This window comes from Pleurodeles waltl, chromosome 2_2 (genome assembly GCF_031143425.1).
Source record: "Pleurodeles waltl isolate 20211129_DDA chromosome 2_2, aPleWal1.hap1.20221129, whole genome shotgun sequence".
In the NCBI taxonomy this organism is placed as follows: Eukaryota; Metazoa; Chordata; class Amphibia; order Caudata; family Salamandridae; genus Pleurodeles; species Pleurodeles waltl.
In genome coordinates, this window is record NC_090439.1 from 394,801,796 (window position 1) to 394,820,652 (window position 18,857).

The 18,857-nt window shown below is 40.1% G+C and overlaps 1 long non-coding RNA gene across 1 annotated transcript in view; it reads right to left on the reverse strand.

Moving 5' to 3' along the window:
• The window catches only part of LOC138273460 (uncharacterized), a 504,158-nt gene that overhangs the window by 484,402 nt on the left and 899 nt on the right, over nt 1-18,857 (reverse strand). The window lies entirely within an intron of this gene.

Below are 18,857 nucleotides of genomic sequence, written 5' to 3' on the forward strand. Positions count from 1 at the left end.
CCCAAAGGTCCAGAAGTTCTGTGATGGTCCTTGGGAAGTGCGGACTTCAACTCCCAGAGTGCACCTGGCGCAAACTCCTTTTTGGCCACTGGGCAGTGGTCAGCTGGTCACTTTTTCAGGAGTTGGTGCAGGGGACTCTGGTTAGCAATTTTTCACCTGTAGCAAACAGGGAGTCCCTCCTTGAACCAGTTGAAGCCAGGCAAAGTCCTTCTTGTGGTGAAGCCCAAGTGTGCAGCTGGTGCAGTCTTTCTGAGTGCAGGGTCCAGGTGCAGGCCAGGGGTCCAGCAGGGCAGTCCTTCTTCTTCCTTAGTTCCTTTCTTGTTGAATTCTGGAGGGGATCTGAGGCGTGGGTGCAGGTCTGCCAGTTTTATCCTTGCTCCTGGGTGAAAAGCAGGGGGGCCCTGGTCCTCCAATCAGGGACAGGGTCGTCCCCCTGTGATGACCACTTCCTGGGAAGTGTGGCAAAAATCCATCCCAGAAGGCAACAGTCTCTAAAAATCCAAAATGGATGAATCTGATTTTTAGAGGAGAGATCTGGCTGAGCCCACCCACTGGTGTGGCTAAAAATCATAAACACACCCCTCTCCTGCCCTCTCCTAATCTAATCAAGGGGGCACCTAGCTGTCTGGGGTTGCAGGATGTGGGGGTGTTGCTGGGTGCTCCAGATGTCCTTCTCTGCCTTTGAAGACCAGTTTGGCAGCCCTCCCCCTTCCTGCTTCCCCATCTGCTGAGGGGAGATTCTCTCCCCCAAGCACATTCCTTTGTGTGAAGTCAGGCCACTTCACACCTCATTAAAGTAGCCTGGCAGAAGCTGCTGCAGGCTGGCCAATCAGAGCACAGCAGCAAAAACAATGCAGAGCTGAAATTGGCAACTTTTTAGGTAAAGTCTAAACTTTTTACCTGCACTAGTTATATTAAATCCTACAACTGGAAGTTGTGGGATTTATTATAACAATCAATTTGATACCAAATTCTTGGTATGTAACATTTAAGGAGACTTTAAAATTTAAAATAAAGTCTGCCCATTCTAGCCTATGAAGGCCATTTACTTCAATGAGGGAAAAACGAATTTGGCTGTTTTTACCTCACCAGGGCTTATAAATCTATTTTTATAAAGTCCCTGCTTATAGTTACATGGCACCCAGCCCTAGGGGCACATAGGGCACACCTTAGGGGTGACTTATATGTAAAAATAAGGTAGTTTAAGACTTTGGAAGTACCTTTAATTCCAAAGTCGAATTTGCATATAACTTTAATTTAAAAGCAGCCAGCAAGGCAGGCTTGCTTTTAAAATGACACTGGGCACCTCAGCAATGCACCTAGGTGTGCACCACCTATGCTGTGGTCCCTAAACCTACATGCCCTACCATATACTAGGGACTTATAGGTAGGTTAACTTAGCCAATTATAATTAGCCTAATTTGCATATCCATTTTACACAGAGCACAGGCCCTGGGACTGGTTAGCAGTACCCAGGGCACCATCAGAGTCAGGAAAACACCAGCATAAAGTGGAAAATGGGGGCAAAAAGTTATGGGGCCTCTGCAATCAGCCCCAGTTTCTCACAAACAACAACAGCTATCCAAGTCTAGTCATGATTATTCTCACTGTTAATATTCATAACATTCTCCTAGGCTTATATTATTCTGTCCCTACTTGTTTATTCCTCAGTTCTCTGATGGACTGTGTTCTTTATAGAATCACCAGATCCATTCACTTGAAATGATTCTTGATTAGGAACAAAACTAGGTAACATACTATCTAATCCTGTTTCCTTCCTACCTTTGAAGGATACAGTTGACTTCTTCAGCCACACCCCACAAACCGAAATACCATAATTTAATCTATTGATCTTAAAATTTCAGCCATTGTATTACTTATATACATTTCACACTAGCCCTATTTCATATCCTCACAATCCTTTCATCCTTTAGGAAAGATCTTTATCTTTAGTTGAAATACCAATAGGGTTGAAGACTGAGTAGAGTAAATTCAGTGTTATCGAATGATTCATACAAATTAATGGTTTCATTCAAACACATTTCCAAAATTGTAAAGCTTTAGTAGCTGGATGAATTGGGGTTTCACTAGTAGTAAGTTCTTACCTACTGTTGACTTCTACAGTCCTTATTTTCATAATTTTCTCCAATTGCTCTGATGTTTGTACGTCCCGCTGTATACCTTCTACAGTGAACTGTTGTCCCCTAGTCCCCAGGTTACGTTTATGTACCTTTATCAAGCAGTACTTTCCTATCTGCTAGTTTTTCATTGGTCTTTGCTTAGGAGACCCCAGGCTCATTCCTATTCTTCTTAAGTGATAGTATATATAATTCAGAATGGATAACCAGTCTTATTTTCATTATCATTTCTTGTAGAAGAGAATGTTGCTGTCAGGGTTTTAAATGGCTTCTGAATATGGTCATCTGTGTCAGCTTACAATTCTGAGAATTGTTCACTTTTCAGAACTCGTGACCTTTTCATTTACATTTTTGTTTATTATTTTTTGTATGTATATTTATCCTTGAATGCTTTATTTATTATTAAAGGTATCAGTGAGGACAGGATGAACCCTCTTCTATTTTATTGTTTCTTTTTAAAGAAAAATAATTTTCTGTCTCTTCCTTATAAACATCACTAATCTTCTCTGCCTTCACCATAATCCCTCAATTATTTCCACTGTACTGTCTTTTTCTTTATTGCTTTTTCTCAAGTGCAATCAGGTTCTGTGTCATCAGGCATATTTTTGAAGCTAACATTCTGCAACTAATTTTTCTAGCTTTTCTCTTTATATTCTACTGTTTTCTTTATCTCTGATTTTGGAATTGACTTTCTAATACAATTTGGCTCATTTATTGAGACTAGGACCTGCAAAATGTGAGTTACCCTACCACCATTATGATCACATTTGAAAATCAGTCTCTCCAACAGAGGCAGCATTGTGTCTAACATCTTTTGATTGGCTTGTGACATTGAATACCCTAATACCGAGCTTCATCTTTGTCCTTTTTTACCTGATTATTGTTGAGTGAAGGCTAGAGAGTATCATTTAAGTTATTTAATTAAGAATACATATGAAATTGAAATTAGTATCAATAATGAGAGTATTTACTATTTTGAATATTCAGTGGTGAATAGCAGTATTTTTCTGAAATGTTTTCTGAAATGTTCCTAGATTTGCAGGTAAAATAGAACAAAGGGCCATATCAGGTGTGTACTTCCACCCAATCACAGTTAAGACAAATGGAAATGACTTCTCCGGGATGGTTTTTCACTTACTAGGTTTATGGCCGGTAAGTTAGCCTGCCCCTTAGCCCCTTCCTTAACTGCAGAGATGGATTAAATAAAGTCTGACCATTATTTCCTTGCTGAAGTGAAGATCTGTCTATTGTTTCAAAATCCTGCATTTGATCATTCCTGAAATTTGTATAGCCCACCACTGACATAATTCTCCTTTAGGATCCACTTTTTCATTAACATGCTTTTTATGATGGATGCTGTTAATAATGAGAATTAAGGGCCTCATTAAGAGTTTGGGGGTCCTAATGTCGCACTGTCAAACTCGCAGGGAGGACACCACTGCCATGGAGGTGGCACCCCCCACGCTATTACAAGGTTTCCAAATATTCCAAAGAATATCTGGATTACTGCAAGAAAAGATTAGAATGACAAGTGCAATATATATCATATTCTATTTGTTGGCAGGGGACCTGGATATATTAGCATAGTACTTAAACAGAAATATCTACACATTCTTAAATGTGCCATATGGCTTAATACACACATCAGTTACCATGGCGACATTCAGCAGCAAGTGCGGTGTTATGCAGTCTTGCTCACAGAGATGTAAGAATTCATACCGTTACAGAATGAAAGTTGCTACGGTTTGGAATTGCACTTTGTTTTGACTGTAACTTTTTAATTGTAACACTTAATACCAGATAAATATTAGAATGGTTGATACATTTTGTGCAGCATATTATTGTCTTAAACGTGATGCAATGGAAACCTTAGCGCTTCACCTGTTGTACATCTTGCTCAAAAGTTGCATAAATAAAGGCCTTGGCAGCAGTTGCGATAATCCAACGATAACGGTAAAGGTCCTCAGGGAAGCTTCATAATACCCACTGGCACTATGTTGTTCTTTATCAAGCTACTGGGCATGAGGTTCTCTTCAGATTCTGTATGCAGAAGTCTGCCTAGAGTATCTGTGGTTACAGCAGTCCCCCAAACCCAGTAGTACTGGGGAAATGTATATGAAGAGGACAGAAGCTAAAGTCTGAAAGTCATTCACTGGACACTATCAAAGTATATTAACTCCCTCACCTGCTCAGCGGGTGATGCTCTGTCCCAGGGCCAGCTTTAGGGTGGTGCGACCGGTGCGACTGCATCTGGCGCTAAGTTTGTGGGCCTGAGTTCGGGTACGGGGCACTATGATATGAAATAACTTTGCAGAAGGTGCTTTTACATTGATGCATTCCTTGTGTGTCCAGCAGGTTTCAGGCAACAATAAAAATGTCAAGATGGTGCTACTGATTAACGTTCCTGCTGGAGAGAGATCAGTTTTTTTGTCTAGTGGCAGTTTTGACTCATCATAAAGCTGCGTGGAGTGTTTTTATGCTTCCTGCAAAAAAATGTGTACACTGCAAATCACTGAAGTGTATTTATGTGGATAGCTCAGTGGGTAACTGTTTTTGTCACAGAGATTCTTTTGTTACAGTTCATAAGTTACGATCCTTATAGAGCACAAAAACCTATGAACTATCAAACAGCAGCATGGAAACTATGGGGGTCATTATGACCCTGGCGGTATTTGACCTGTCAGGGCCAAAACGATGGGAGCACCGCCAACAGGCTGACGGTGCCTCCCTGCATATTTGGACCGCGGCGGTAGAGCCGTGGTCGCACCGCCGGGGCCGGCGGTATACCGCCATTTTAGCCCCAGCGGTGCTAATCTGCCAGGGCAGCGCTGCAAGCAGCGCTGCCCTGGGGATTATGACTTCCCTACCGCCAGCCTGTTTCTGGCGGTTTGCACCGCCAGGAAGAGGCTGGCGGTAAGGGGACTCAGGGGGCCCCTGGGGGCCCCTTTACTACCCTGGCACTTGGCATGGGCAGTGAGGGCCCCCAGGCAGAGCCCCGTCGTGCATTTTATTGCCCGAATTTCGGGCAGTGAAATGCGCGACGGTGCTACTGCACCCGCTGCACATCAGCATTGCCGCAGGCTCAATTACGAGCCGGCGGCAATGTTGATGTGACATTTCCGCTGGGCCAGCGGATGGTAACTCTGTTACCGTCCGCTGGCCCAGCAGAAATGTCAAAATAGGGAGCCAGCCATACCGCCAGCAATGGCGGTATTCTGGAGCCCGCAACCTCGGCGGTCTGCCATGCAGACCGCCGAGGTTGTAATGGCCCCTATATGTTATAGGATGGAACTTTATGTTTTTTCCGTGTCTTTCATTACCTTGTTGTGAAAAAGGGTTTGGTTTGGATAGAAATACATTCCCATTTGTAAAGCCAACTGTAATCATTGTAGTATGTTCTAAATCCTAAATTTGTGCTACTTCAGACTAAACACTCTTAAAATGTACTGCCTACTTTTATGGATTACATGATTCCTACAACTTGTAACCCTTGTTGTCTTGATTCATTGTCTCTGAATAGTTTATGTGTGATGTAAGGTGCTCTAACACCCTACATTGGTATGAATAACAGTGTAAAACAAATTAAATGCATTTGCAAGAGAGGCTATGGGGAACTGTTGGATGGTGGTAGTGAGGGAATCCATGAAGAAAGAGGTCATAGGGAGGGCGAAGAAGATTGTTGCACCAGGCATAACAGGTACTATAGCCATCTCTGTTCTGTCCTTTTCCCATTATCTGACCAAATGGATATGCAGGTGGAAACTTGTTATACTTATCTTGCTATGCTTGGTCCATATGGGAGCATGGCTCGCGAGTACAACAACTCAAAATCCCAGAGGACCTCAACATGGTCCTTGCCAGGCTGATTAATGGGTCATTTTAGCTACTGGCCTTAAGTGAGCCAAAACTTCTTCTTGGAAAATGTCTTTCATAATGGCCACAATATTGGTCAGGCACACTAGTGAGACTGAAACATTTATCTCTGAATCTTTTTGTATAACAAAAAACATTGGTTCCCTGTGAAAGTGATACCTGAATATGTACCATTTTCAAAGCTCCAGAAAATGTTGTGATATTCCACAGGGATAAGTTGACCCTGAAAACTCATCCTGGTGTTGTTCCAAAAGTACAGTTTGATTGTTATCTAAACCAAGACATTTTTCTTCCAACATATTTTACTTGTCTGCATACCTGGATGACAGAGACATAAACACCATTCGAATGTCAGGAACACATTGTTTTATTATGTTCATAGAACCAGAGATGTGTATTCTTGTGTGTACCTATTCCATATTTTAGGGTGCAATGCAGCTCACCAGTGGCTTCTCAAGACAGCATTGCAATATGGATAACATCATGTATCATTCATTGCTTACATCTGCATAGAGCTCAAACTCCATGCAGTGTCCAATGCTGCTGTAAATTTTCCTTTTGCAAATAAAAATGCACTCGATTAGAAAAGGTCAAACATCTATGTCAAATAGCACATAAAATGAGAAAAGTAAATTGTAGTAGGCAATCATACTTAAACAATATAAGCACACACAAAAAACAATAATGTACTGATTTAAGTTAGCTAAACTCTTGGTGCCATATTAATTGCACATAATACACTAGCATTAAAAGGCCTGTTTTGCATGTTGAGCTATTGTTTTGTACAAGATGTTTTTCTCTTTTGCTGCAGCTGCTGTAACTTTCCAGAAGCCTTCTGTTAGTGGGTAGGGATTTGCTTTGTATTAGACAACAGACAGTGAGGTTTCTCTCAGGGAGGAGAGGAGGCAACAGGAAGGATGACTCATAGGAAGAACTGTCTGAACTGCAAAATGTGGGCAAAGTATCTTCTCAAGCACTTGTGTCTGTGGTCCACTTTGAACCTGTGAGAAACTGGACAGTTTACCTTCTCTCAAGAGTTTACTGAAATCCTATTGGATGTTGTGAACAAAGAATGTAATATATGTTTACAATTGCAATATTGTGTGTTGATATGTGTGCGTGTTTGTAGAGTAAAAGGGGGCATATCTCACTTGCATGTGCTGGAGATACATATGTTTTTTGAGACCATATCACTCTTCATGGGAGATTGCTTTTGAGCCTCTTTCCTATTTTTTGATGTTTGCTGATTTATAGCTGAAAATACTTTCCAACTTCATCCTTTTTTCAATTGATCTACAAAGGCTTTATGCTTGTGCATTTATTCTCTCATCAGAACTCTTTATTAGTTTTCCGAACTGAGACCTAATTCTATTCCATTCTAATTTAATTTAGATTAGGGAAATTCCTTTATGGAACACGCTTGCTGTATTATTACAATATCAACTATTATTCTTAACAACATTGTATTTTTCCTTATATTGAAATATCGATTACTGAATTATATTAATTTCTGATGCTGATTCTCAAAAAAACTAATACTTATTGAATAGTGAAACCTTAAGAAATTGGTAAATAAGACCCTTTAACTCACACAAATTTTTAGTCTTTTTATTGCCTATATGGTTTGATGTTGATGTTTGCTCCTTTAAAATTATTTTTGTCAATGAACAAAGGTCCATATGACTAATGGTGAGGGTTATTTAATTATTACATCCAAAGATTAAGGTATAGGAAACCCTGCCCCCCTCACCAGGCAAATCTCAAAAGGGCTAAAGGGGTATCCTTCAGATTCTTCCGGTATATGCTTGTCTCAGATATAAACCAGCTGACTATGTGGCATACCGCACAGGCATCCTGTTGTCTCAATGCTCCTGAAGCTTCATGCCAAGCTGATGCTAGATGAGGCCATAAATACCACATACACTATTTGTCTAGGTCTATGATGTCAACACATCTTCCCTTTCTCACACTGAATTGTGGTGTAATCTATCAACAACACCCAGAGTGGGAACACGCTAAGTAACTATAACCTGTGCCCTAAAGTAATTATAGCTTGTGTCCTCACAATGTACCACTAATTATCTCACATATTACATCATGTGTGATATGTATTCTGACATCATGGTTAACATCACTACATCCATACATGTCCTATCCTCAGCTAAAGATTGATGGAATACAATTTATGGGCCCAGATTGTACATTAGGTTTACATAAATTATCCTTCTTGCATAATACTATTATATTTCTTATTGAATTATATGTAGGCACATGTTAAAAATGACTTCTACTACTGGGTAGTTTCTGAATTGAGAAAATGTGTATATTAATCCACTTAACACTACAATACAATGTTTTAAAGTGACATTATGTTTTTTACTGCTCTTCACATTGGGCTGCAGGTATGTATAAACACACAAATAGAACTGTACATTGTGTTGTAAATATTATGGCATATATTTGTGATTTATTTAAATTAATGTCCTGATTTGTAAATTTCAAGTCCATAAGAACTTATGCTAAATCTGGAATTGTTGTCCATTACTGATATATCACTCTGCTCAAACATTTTATTGTAATTTGGAAATACTACCTGTCATTTTATTTTCCTGTTTGTATGAATGAACTATTAGTTCTGATGAAAAGTAACTTTAAATGTGCTTGGATATGTTTTTGTAGATTTGGCATTAAATTTTAATTATGCAATACAGAAATGTCCCTAATTAAACTGGTCTGCCTTTTGAAATGACAGACCACAGGCTTTCAAGAGCATGGATATGTGAAATTATACTTGTGGGCTGTCACTTGCCATCAATATTCCTTAAATCGAATTCCACTGCCTAATGATCCTTTAAGACTTCCTTTTATCCCATTTTCAGTTCGGCTCACAGCATTATGCCATGTCCCTGACTCAATTATCTTTTTGTTCAGTTTTTGTTGCATTCAATAGTAAAAAAGGCTTTCAAAATAGACATATATTGCCATAGATTCAGCTTATTCACTGACAAATATCACTTGCAGTACTGCAATCAAACATGAGGGAAGACCAAAGATGCCTTGTTATTCATTAGTTTGTGCTCCAAACATCCTTCCTCAGCTGCTAGATATTATTGACCTCTGAATATGTACTGTCTTTCCTGCTTCTTTCCTATTTCATATATATATATATATATTCCGATTCTCAAAATACATGACAACATGTATACCCAACTACGGTCTTTTTTTTATAAAACAAGGCGGTCAAAGACACATGAAGGGAAAGGGGCAAGCAAGGGATGGTTTGATGAGAGGTGCTCAAAGGCTAAGTCTGGGTTAAGAGTTGCAGTAATGTCTGGTTCCCAGGGGGAAATTAAACAAGCCAGGTCCCTATACAAAGCAACTTTGTCTTATGCTAAAAAGCAGTGGGAGGATTCCCTGTGGCAGGAATTATTAGATGCTTCCAGAGAGAAGAACAATAAGCGTTTCTGGGAGCTTCTGTCTAAAAGGGAAAATGGAGGTAGGAGTTGTCCAGCAACCATATCCAACCAGAAAGCTGGGTAGAGCATTTTACTACTCTCTATGCCCTACCAGAGGGCCCAATGGACACCAATGTGGTCCACTCTCCAACAGAATTGTTGGAACCAAATTCCCGTATGGCCCCCCAAGTGGAGTCTCAGTGTGTCCCTGAGCGTTGCCTCATTTTTAAAATAGAAGAGACCCTTGAGGCTATAAATAGCCTAAAACCTGGCAAAGCACCTGGACCAGATAAGCTTCCTGGAGATCTTTATAGATCAGAACCACATATCTGGTCCTGGTATATAAATGCCATCTCAAATAGTATAGCGTCAGGGGGGCAAATTCCAGGTACATGGAAGGGGGCAGAGATCATACCCATTTATAAAAAAGGGAATGCTAATCTCCCAGCCAACTACAGGCCAATTAGCCTTATAGACAACCTACAAAAGATCTTTGCAAAACAAATTTTACAGAGGTTAATCAATTGGGTTGAGGAGTACCAAATCCTTTCCCATCTACAGGCAGGGTTTCGTGCAAAAACAAGCACGATAGACCAGGTTTTTCGATTGGCCATATTGCATTGGAAATATGTACTTGTGGCCAAACAATGCCTGTATGTGGTATTTATAGACCTGCGATCGGCTTTTGATTTGGTCCCAAGAGCCAAACTGTGGGAAGTGCTGGGTAGATTGGGAATCCCAGAGGATCTATTACTCCTGTTAAAACGACTGCATGAGAACACTTATGCCCAAGTGAGGTGGGGTGAACAAGGCGAACTGACAGAACGGATTCCAATCAGAAGAGGAGTTCGCCAAGGTTGCGTGTTAGCCCCCCTACTGTTTACTATATTTATCAACGAAGTAGTAAAGGCTGTGTCCACAGGCCAGAATGATGCCCCTTCCCTGAATACACAAAAAATCCCTATCCTGCTCTTTGCCGATGATTCACTCCTCATTTCTAAGACACCAATGGGGTTGCAGACCCTTGTTGACCGGTTTAACCAATTCTGTAGCGATTATGGGCTGGAGGTTAACATTAACAAAACAAAATTGATGGTCTTATCCAAGGGACCTAGGAAAAGATGTTCCATCCACATTGAGGGAGTACCGCTGAAGGAAGTAAGCTCTATAGATTTCTTGGGAGTTAGGTTAACCAGTAAACTACTATGGGAAGAGCAGATTACGAAAAGTGCAGGGCTCCTTCAACATAGAGCCTCATCCATATTGCGTTTTTATCAAAGCTCCTTTACAAAGGTTGTTTCCCCAGCAATAAAAATTTACACGGCTAAGGCTCAAAGTGCAGCCCTGTACGGAGCGGAGGTATGGGGTTACGCTAACTGCAATAAGATCAGTGTGGGGGAAAACAACTTTGCAAGGGCTTTAATTGCATGTCCACGCACTACACCCTTGCTTCCATTATTTCTAGATCTGGGGTTAAGCCGAGTAGCAGATCTAGCTACTCTAAGACCTCTCCTTTATTGGATTAGATTATGGACAACCCCCGAACTAGATATATATAAGACCGCATTACTCGATTTACTGAAATGCCAAAATGCTAATACTCTTCCATGGATTCGCCATGTGGCCCATTGGCTTAGGCTTTTGGGCTTGGGCGACTATTGGGAAAATCCCCACAAATTAGAGAGACGGCACAAAAATGTTTTAAAGTTAACCTATTGGTCTTATGTTAAGGACAACTACATAATCCATAAATCCCATGGTCGCTTAACTAATTCCTTTACTGATATTAAATGGTCCCCAAAGTTTGAATCCTATTTGGATGTGATACCGGACTTGCAAGGCAAGAGCTTATACGCAAGGTTTCGTTTTGGCTCACTGCCCCTGATGTCATTGATTCATAGGTGGGGGTCGATTAATCTTCCCGATACATGCCCTGCCTGTGGCAGTATTTTTGAAACCATTGAGCATTTTATGTTCTTCTGCCCAGCCTATGCGATTCCGCGAACAAAATGGATCTGCAAGATCTGCAGGGACATGGGATTCAAGAATTGCTCCTTGGCTCTACGGGTTCTAAAAAGCCATAATTCAGCTGACGTAATTCTTTCTGTAAGTAAGTATTTAGCAACAGCTTGGCGCATACGTTGCCATCTTCAAAAAGTTATTTAAGGTCTTATCTCTATATAGGTAAGATTTAGAGCCATATGTGCAAATCAAGTTATTGTTTTAATATTTTACACCTATTTACAGACATGTATTTATTTATTTACTTAAGAATTATTATATTCTGTTTTATGTGCTTTTATGGTCATTGATGAACTAAGTTGATGATGAAGGTGATCTGGATGAAGTGGGTTGGATAGGGCTTGGAATAGATTTTTCAGACATTATGTAGGTAATCATTATGTGTTTCTGCCATTTTAACACTAGTTTTAGCCATAAAGAGCTATTTTTTATGCATCTGTCTGGTACTCGTGCCATTTTAACATGAATCCGATAACCATTTTAAGTTAATATATAAGCTTTTTATCACACTGTGCTTGTGTCTTAACGACTTGACAGTGCTTAAATTTGCCAAATGATTGTGCCGGTAGTAGGCTCTTTTTGTTAAAGTATGCCATCTAAATTATTAAGGAATTATATTATTATGTAACATCAAATCAGCACTTGAAATTTTTACATCTTGGGTCGGATAGTTTGTATTTATCTTGATGATGATACCATCTGGGAAATATGTATTTTGAAATCACCCCATATTGTTTTAAGAGTTTTAAATATTTGTACTATTTTAACGTTATGAAGCAATTGTCTCAGAAACCCTGGTATCTAAATGTTAAGTTATGTATCGGGATCAATGGTGGATTATAGTAGGCCATTGCCTACAGAAGCTTTTCCTATTCTAAACCTTACTATTTTCAGCCAGTTTAAAAGTATAATGAAGAAAACGTACCTTTTTGTACAATTTAATATGTAACTTTTATGACCTATGGTCGAATAAAGTATATGATGATGATATATATATATATATATATATATATATATATATATATATATATATATATTTTAACCTGGAGTTATGTTATGGTGATTTGTTTGGGGCACTATCTGCCCTTGAGTGTATTCAGGCACTTGAGCAGGTGTGTAGGTGTGTAGTCTATGAGGAGCTATTCAAAGAGCCAGGTCTGCGGCTTCTTGTGGAACTCAAGTTGTGAGGAGAAGGCTCTGAAAGGCTCTGATTTATTGTGGGAGGCCGTTCCATGTTTTGGGTGCAATGTAGGAGAATGAACAACCTCCTGCTCTGCTTTTATGCATGCAGGGGATGTGTGCCAGTGAGTGTAAGGCAGAAAGCAGGTGTCTGACAGGGGGTGAAAGTGTATCTGGCTGTTCAAACATGATGGTCCAGTGTTGTGTAAGGCTTTGTATGTTTGTGTGAGAAGTTTCAATTGGCAGTGTTTATGAATGTGAAGCAGTGAAGCTCCTTGAGGTGAACTTCAATGTGTGTATGGCATGGAAGGTGGAGAACGAGTCTTGAGGTGATGTTTTGGATAGTCTGGAGTCGGTGTAGGAATTGCTTCGAGATTCCACCATAGATTTCATTGCTGTAGTTTAGCCTGCATATGATGAGTAGTTGTGTGACTTGCTTCTGGTGTTCTGTGGCACCCACTTGAAGATGTTCGGCAGCATGCATGGGATGTGAAAGCATGTCATGCTCCCTGTGTTGATTTGTGCTGTAATGTGGAGCTTATTGTCTAGAATGATCTTCAGATTTTTTTCATGGTCAGTGGGTGTTGGTCCTAGCTCTGGTGGAGGCCAATGGGAGGTCTTACTTCCATCAATACTTTTGTCTTGTTGGCGTTGAGCTCCAAGCAGTTGATCCTCATCCACTCTGCTGCCATGGTCATGCAGTTGGTGATGTTGGTTCTGTGGTGGTTGTCTTGTCCGTAAATGAGAGGATGAGTTAGGTGTCATCATATGTAGGAGATCAAGGTGATGTTTTGGGATCGCATGATATTGGCTGTCATGTAGATGTTGAAATGGGTGGCGTTGGGGGATGGTCCCTGGAGGACTCTGCAGATCAGGGTCTTGGTCTCTGAAAGGAAGGGTGGCAGTCTTAACTTTTGGGTTTTTCCTGTGAGGAAGGAATAGATCAGCTGATGTCAGATTATTGAATGCCAACTTCATGGAGTCTTCTGATGAGTATGGGAGACTGTGTTAAAAGTCACAGAGAGGTGGAGTAGCATATAGGCCACCGCTTCTCCTCGGTCTAGGATGGTCCAGATGTGGTCAGTGGCTTGTGATGAGTGCGGCTTCAATGCTGTGGTTCTTTTTGAATCCTAATTGGGTGTAGTTCAGCCATGGTGAGTCTTGAGTTGGGTGGAGAGTTGATTGTTCAAAAACTTCTCAATCACTTTGGTTGGGTTGGACAGCAAGGACGTGGGACAGAAGCTGCTCAGTTAGTTTGGGTCTTCTGATGGTTTCCTGTGGAGGATGTTGACTTCTGCATTTTTCCATTCATCTAGTGAAATGGCAGGTGTGATGAGGGTGTTGATGATATGGGTAAGAACAGTGCTGATTAGAGGTACTCCAAGGTTGTAGATGTGGTGGGGCATGGATCCACTGGAGTTACTGAACTGGTTACTCTTTTGTGTTTTTGGTTTCATGTTCACATTTACCAGCTAATTATAATTTTAATGTACCTATTTATCACTCATTGCTTTTGGCTTCTAACTTTACTCTTTCATATTTTTAACAAACCGTTGTGGTCTGTGTCCTCCCTATTTCTATTTGTTCTGGAGTTTAGTTTTGGAGAGTTTCCCATCTCTAGTTTTTTTGGTTTTATTCTTTTTACTTTTTTTTTAAAGATCCCTTCCCCTCATGTGAATTTTTCTTTTCTACACTCACTTATGTATGGGATTTATTTCCCAAGAATCACAGGTGTCCTTTAAGCACCCTTGGCATTGTGTCAGTTTTGGGGAATTGTTCTGTAAACTATCATACAGGACCATATCCCCTGTGTCTTGGAAATTGCAATATATTTATCAGAGAATAGTTCTAGGAATTAACTAAGGTTTGTCAAATAGAAAATGTGATCCAAGTTGTTTATGGAAGGGAGTTTTAAGGAACATGCTGAAAGCACATTGTTGGCTGTTGCTTTCAAAATTTACTTCTGGGGAAGGTTCAGAGAAGTCTGTTTTAACTTTTTTGAGTTGATAGAAAAAAAGCCAGTGAAATGCTTGAAGAAAGCTATTTAAAAAAACATGCAGTGTAAATGTAATGAAGGTGTGGTTATTTAATGCTTTCAGTGAGGACAGCTTACCTTCACATTGGTGTTGCTCCTGTATAACTACAGATACTTGTTTCTATGATGATATCTGTGAAACTATTATGCACTTTCTATTATTCTTTGGCTATATTGTATTTCCAAGGAAAAGATGGTTAGTTACTTAATTTAGGTAGTATAATACTCCTTCTAAGCACTTATATTCTGTTTTTCAACTGATGGTCTATCCATTCCTTTTTCTTTCACTAATTTTTTTAATCAAAAACTTTAGCAGAATGTTCTTAGCGTCCTTTAGCATCTATAATTGAGTGTTTATTAATATTATTAATGTGTCCTAACTTGAGTTCATGTTTTTGATTCTCGATCCTTATTAGGACATATATTTTATTACAATTGTTAATTTAATTGGTTTTAATCAATTGCTTATACTCTGATTTTATGTAATGAATGTGTGCATGCTTATATGGATATTGTAAATTCGAAATATGTAATTAGTGTCTGCGATGTAGATACTTAACCTGGATACATGTTTTCCTATGTGCGATGTTGGTGATTTTGTGCATTTGTTGTGCTGCTACTTCAAATAATTATCATTTTTATGGTTCAGTGTCCAAACTGTAGGTCTATGAAATGAATCTCCTCGTTGCAATCATTGAAGATACATGTGGAAATAATAAACTCTGAAGGTAGGTGGAGGAAGAGCAGATAAACACAGTGAATTGTATTCTATTCAATTCTTCCGGATTTGTACAGCGCAGAGCTAGCCAGAGTGCTTCACAGAGCTAAAACAAGCACAGTATAATGCTATATTCTAGAGTTAGAATAAAACCGATTTTAACACCTTTCTAAATTTGAGTTTCGGTTCAGTGTTCCTTACTGACTCAGGTAAAGCACTCCACAAAATCGGGACTAAGAATGCAAAAGAGCGACCTCCATTTCTGGATCTCCTGATCCTGAGGACGTTAAACAATAGCTGGCGAGCCAACCACAATGATCTCGTAGGATTATAATGAGTGAGAAATGTCTGCATAAGTCTGGCACTTTTTTTTTTTACATCACTCGGTGGTCCACACGCAATACTTTAAAATATATCCTCTTTGTCACTGGTAACCAGGGTAAACTGGCCAGTGCTGTAGATACCAATTGGGGTTTGGGCATTAATAACTGTGCCGCAGCATTTTCGATCAATTGTAGTCTTTTTATGACAGATTTAGGGCTGCCAAGGTACAGGGAATTACCATAACCTAGTCGAGGTATGACTGGTCCCTTCACTACCATTCCTTCTGTAGGTTCTGGCAGCTATTTTAAAGCCTTCTTCAAAATCCTTAATATTCCATAGCAGTTGGAGGATAGGTTTTTTTTGCTTGATTTGCCAAGGTTAGCTTATTATCCATCCACATCCCCTGACTTTTAACCTCTGATTTCGCAGTGGGCTACTCTCCCATAAATTCCAGCCAATTCAGATCACACCATCTCTCTGGGTTGTTTCCTACTACCATCACCTGTCTTTTCTCCATTTAACTACAAACTACTTACAGCCATCCAAACTACCACTTTTTTAAACATTCATTGAGGCAGCTGGAAGTAGTATTGGTACGACTGGACAGAGAAGTAATGATCTGAGTATCATCAGCATATGATATAGACATAAAGCCATGTTCTCTTATGATTTCCGTCAGTGATAGAACATATATATTGAACAAGGGGGCTCAAAGATGATCACCACGGGGCTCCACACTTTAAAGTATGGCTTTCCGATCTTAACCCTTCCTTACATACCTGGAAAGTTCTCTTTTGAAGGAAGGAAGGTAGCCATTTTAGCATTGTACTAGATATGCCTGCCTTCTTCAATCTTCTAACCAATACTGAGATGGAAACCGTATCAAATCAGGGCTAAGATCCAAAAGGATCAAAGCTGCTGGACACCCTTCGCCCAAGATGGCCTTCAGATCCTCTGTTGCTGCAACCAGTGCAGTTTCCATGCTGGTTCCTTGTCTGAAACTTGTCTGAGAATGATGCAATATCTCCTTTGTCTCTAGATAAATTGTGAGATTGTTATTGAATAATTTCTCCAATGTTTTGCTTTGTCAGGGAGGAGGGAAATTGGTCTGTAGTTCTCACATTTATTGGGGTCTACTGAGAGTTTCTTCAGGGCTTTCCTACAATAGAGGGTGGTTAGAATTGGATTGATAAAGAGTTGATGCTAAATTCAGGATTTAAAGGAGGAAAACAGATATTGTCACACTAGCAGAAGTTCAGATTATCACACTTATTACCACCGGACAAAGGTTGTGTAATTTGCTTTGTGTCAAATACACAAAATGCCCAATAATTACACAAATTCTGTGTATTAATGTAAATTACCTGAAATGCAAGCCTGACATTTTGCACAATAGTTTAATGCAAAACGCCCTCACATCCATTTTCATGCTGAAAAAATGAGTGTGGCACGCAAACAGTAGCTTGCGTTTAATATGTTTGCGGTTTTGCCATGCTCCCACAATAGGATTTTTACTCAAAAGAAGCTAATTTTTGCGCCATAGCATGATGGTGAAATTTCAGGCATTTCATATGACCGATGTAAAGTGAAATCCTAGAAATTAAGCGAGAATAATTCAGAGAAACAACATTTTGTCCGGGCTTTATAGATATTATATCTGGCCTACCATACAAAATGATGACAGTGACAAGAGCCACTGCTGCTTTGCTGCATCATCGATTTGATTCACAAAAAAAATCTGTATTTCTCATTATTCAACATACACCACTGAGCAGACATTGACTTTTTGATATTCTCAAAATCCCAAACAGTGTGTTCGGAAATGTATGAAAATGGTAGATTTCCAGGTTTTCTCCTATATCGCTTTGTTGTACTGATGCAGATCGTCTGCAGGAGGAGAGTCTATGGGTTTAGTGGCAAGTTAACTGTGCATTCACATATTTCCCGCATTTTTTCACAACCTGTATAACACTGAATCTGTTACAAATATTATTTCCAAAGTATGTCCTCCTTTCGGTACACCTTGTAAGTGGATGTCCCCTACAACACACCTTGAAAGTGAGGCACTAGACTGGCTCTCGGTGCCATTTTTGAAAGATAGCTATTGCAAGCTGGGCCATAAGGCTACTGCTCTTTTTCAGCTTATAGCAAATGTCTTCAGTGGCCTACTGACCGGTGACATCTCACAATGGCACTATGGGAGACCGCAGAATGATTAGCAATGCAGCAAATACTGTCATAGGCCAAAAGACCTTCCATAGCAATGAGATTCCCCCGAGGCAAACCTCTGCGGTGATGACAGTAATCAGCTTCAACGGGATAACGTGAATCGCCATGCTGCGAATAAGGTGACCATTTATCAGCATTTGCAACGCATCAGTGCGCCTATTAGCATGTTGTCTACCATTGTGTAAAAAACACAGACAAGGTGATTACATTGCCTCACAGCTGGTAAGTGTGCAGTAAATCCGTTCTAGTTTCCCTGCCTTCATTGACAGCTGCACGGTGTAGGGAAGTTTTACTTTAAAAGATCTCAAGGCGTTACTCCACTTAAACAAAGGTGTACAGATTTAATGGAAATAGACTGGAAGGTGGGGTAACTGACGTGCACATTTTCTTATAAATGGTGGAATGTTGTGGATACCTTCGCAATCTAGTCTTGTGGAACAAATCACAAAATCTGGACACCATGGGGCCTATTCACAAAGTTATTTTAGAGTACATACTCTAATAGACTAGTAGTACTCTTTTAGGTGCAGTTACATGCCTTTGTGAGTCAGCCCCAAAACATCTAGGGCCATATTTATACTTTTTGAGGCAAAACTGCGCTAACGCAGTTTTGCGCCAAAAAAAATAGCGCCGGCTAACGCCATTCTGAAGCGCCATGCGGGCGCCGTATTTAATCAATGACGTTAGCCGGCGTTAGCCGCCGGCGCTGCCTGGTGTGCGTGGAAAAAAATGACGTACACCAGGCAGCGCCGGCGTAGGGGGATATGGGGCTTGGGCGTCAAGAAATGGGGCAAGTCAGGTTGAGGCAATTTTTTCGCCTCAACCCGATTTGCGCCATTTTTTTTCACTCCCAACCCCCATAGAAATGACTCCTGTCTTATCAA